Source organism: Tursiops truncatus, chromosome 4 (genome assembly GCF_011762595.2).
Source record: "Tursiops truncatus isolate mTurTru1 chromosome 4, mTurTru1.mat.Y, whole genome shotgun sequence".
NCBI lineage: Eukaryota > Metazoa > Chordata > Mammalia > Artiodactyla > Delphinidae > Tursiops > Tursiops truncatus.
The window spans coordinates 129,054,067-129,056,587 of NC_047037.1; positions in this window are offsets into that span (position 1 = coordinate 129,054,067).

Consider the following 2,521-nt stretch of genomic DNA (forward strand, 5'->3'; position numbering starts at 1 on the left):
CTGACTGGTTATCTGTGTTAAAAAGAATCTGAATTTAAATTTTATTGTTGGAAACTTAGCTTTAAACTATGGCTGCTTTAGACTGATTACTGAGTTGTAGGTGTCAGTACTCGGCAGACCTGAACACAACTGGAAAGCATTACTTCTCTTTTTATTTGTAAGTCCAGTAGGATTTTTATTAGTAGGGTAGTGTTTGACAATCCTCTCTCTAGTTTTCATTAATTGATTCATATACCCTGTTCTTAATTTTATTGATTGATATCAATGTCTAGCACCATCAATTTTTTTATGCATGTTGAGCACACTATTTCTAGTCTGGGAATTCTGAAAAACAATCAATAAATTATACTAAGTGAATCACTCAGCACATTTTCAATGTTAACCTTTGGCAAGGAGTCTCCCTTTTTGCCTTGATTACCTGAAGAATGGGTTCCATTAGCAATGCAGTATTTGAAAACAAACGCTGCATATTGAAATGGCTACCCAGTCACATTTCAGAAGTGTTGCAGTCATTAGGGGGGTTATTCTAAAATATGCTGCTGTTCAAATTGGAATCGTGAAAAATTTGGAGTTAGGGGATGCAAATCTTTTAACAGAGAAAAATATGGTTATGGTCTCTGTTCTTGTAGAAGGATACTTCTCTAGTATACTTTATTAGGTCTTGTATTATGTTAACTGTTAACTACTTGTATTTTATCAACTGTGTATTTCTTAGGTATTTATACATAATATTTGTATATTATGTTAACTATTTGTGTTAACTATCTCTTCTTCAATTGATTGTTAATTCCTTGATGGCAGGAAATGGTTTACTCATCTTTGAAGTCCAACACCTGCATTTTATAGATATCCAAAATATATGTAGAAAGTATGGTTGAATAAAGTAACACTTCCAAAAGTTACACACTTCCAAACGTTACACACTTCAAGTAGCAGAAGAAATGCAGTGGGAATGTAGCAAGACTGGGAATTAGGATTTTCTTCCTACCGGCTGTGAGACCTAGGAGGAGTTACAGGATTACAATGAGGAGAAACATATCTTCATGCCTCACCCCATTCTCCTGTCCCCTTTCTTCTTCTTCTAGAAAGATCTGGACAAGTGGACTGTACGACCTGCAGGTCAAAGAAGTGAAATCATGTGACCCTCTCAAGGCCATGGTGCCTATGGTGGTGAGACTGGAGGGGCAGTCAGATTTAGTTTACTTGCACCACCAAAATCAGCTCTTATACAGCAATTCAATTCTAAGGAGATTTTTGTTTGAGTTTTGAAGGCTTTTCAAGTTTAGAAATTGGCCTGAAGGGAATGACATGAAGGGAATGACACTTTTAAGCATTTACTGACTCCATAATTAATACAGTCATTCATTCATTTAGCAAACCTTCTTTTCGTTAACACTTTATCATGAAATTACTAAGAGTAAGATCAAGAGATAAAGTTATCTTGGGGGAGATGGTGCAGAGAAAAGAGAACAGAGAAAAGATTTTATGTGTTTCAAAAACTTGTCTGCACCTGACTCTGTTTCCTGAATAGAAAAGTTAACAAATGTGATTCATTGCGGTGTTATTTCATTTGTTTTTAATTAAAGGAGGCCCACTCTATATCCATGGTATAAACATAGCCCTGATGGACTAACTGTACAATTATTGTCTTACTCAGGTCCCTGGAGTATAACACAATGACAAATATCTGAAATTCATCCTCTATCTAAGCAATGTGATCTCTGTCCAGTCACCCGCAATTTTAAGCCAGTTCTCAGAAAAGCTATTTAAAACAAAATCTGAAGTATACATAATAGTGGTTATGAAAATAAACATTAAGCAAAGGAAGAAATGATAAACATAATCTTTAGACCACATAACTTCTTTGGATGTCAACTATTTCAGGAACTGAAATAATGCATTTATCATATTCTCATCTGTTCAATATATAATTATTTTAACTATTATGTGTATTGTTTATAACCCATTATCTTGCAATAACAGCTTACATGGATCACTGCATAATTTAAAAATATAGTGGCTTTTCTTGCCAATATTTGATTTCCAACTTTAAATCTGCTGACTTTATATCTTTGCCATGAACTCTGGGTAAACTTTTTTTTTATTTCCTAAGGATTTATCTTAGAATGTGCACCTGCCTTTTCTTTTATCATAAACTGGTTTGCTTTGGCATTGGCTTGTGTGATGGCATGTTTTCCAAAATAGAATGAATTAGCTTCTGTACTTGCAAATCAACTAAATGGGCAGAAATACAAATCTGAGACCCAGGGGGTGTGAAGTGGGTGGGAATAAGGCACTTGTCTAATTATCTAGATTATGTGATCAATTTAATCTGGAAATCAAATCATTCTGTCTTGAATTACTTATATTACTTTGGTCACGTTAATCAAATTTTGTCTTTGTTGGATATATACTTATTATAGCTAATCAATATGTTCTTTGTTTATGAAGACAAAAATGTGGATTCCACATGGGTTGAATTCACATCTTTCCCTAGTTAGCCTGATTGGGTGGGATATTG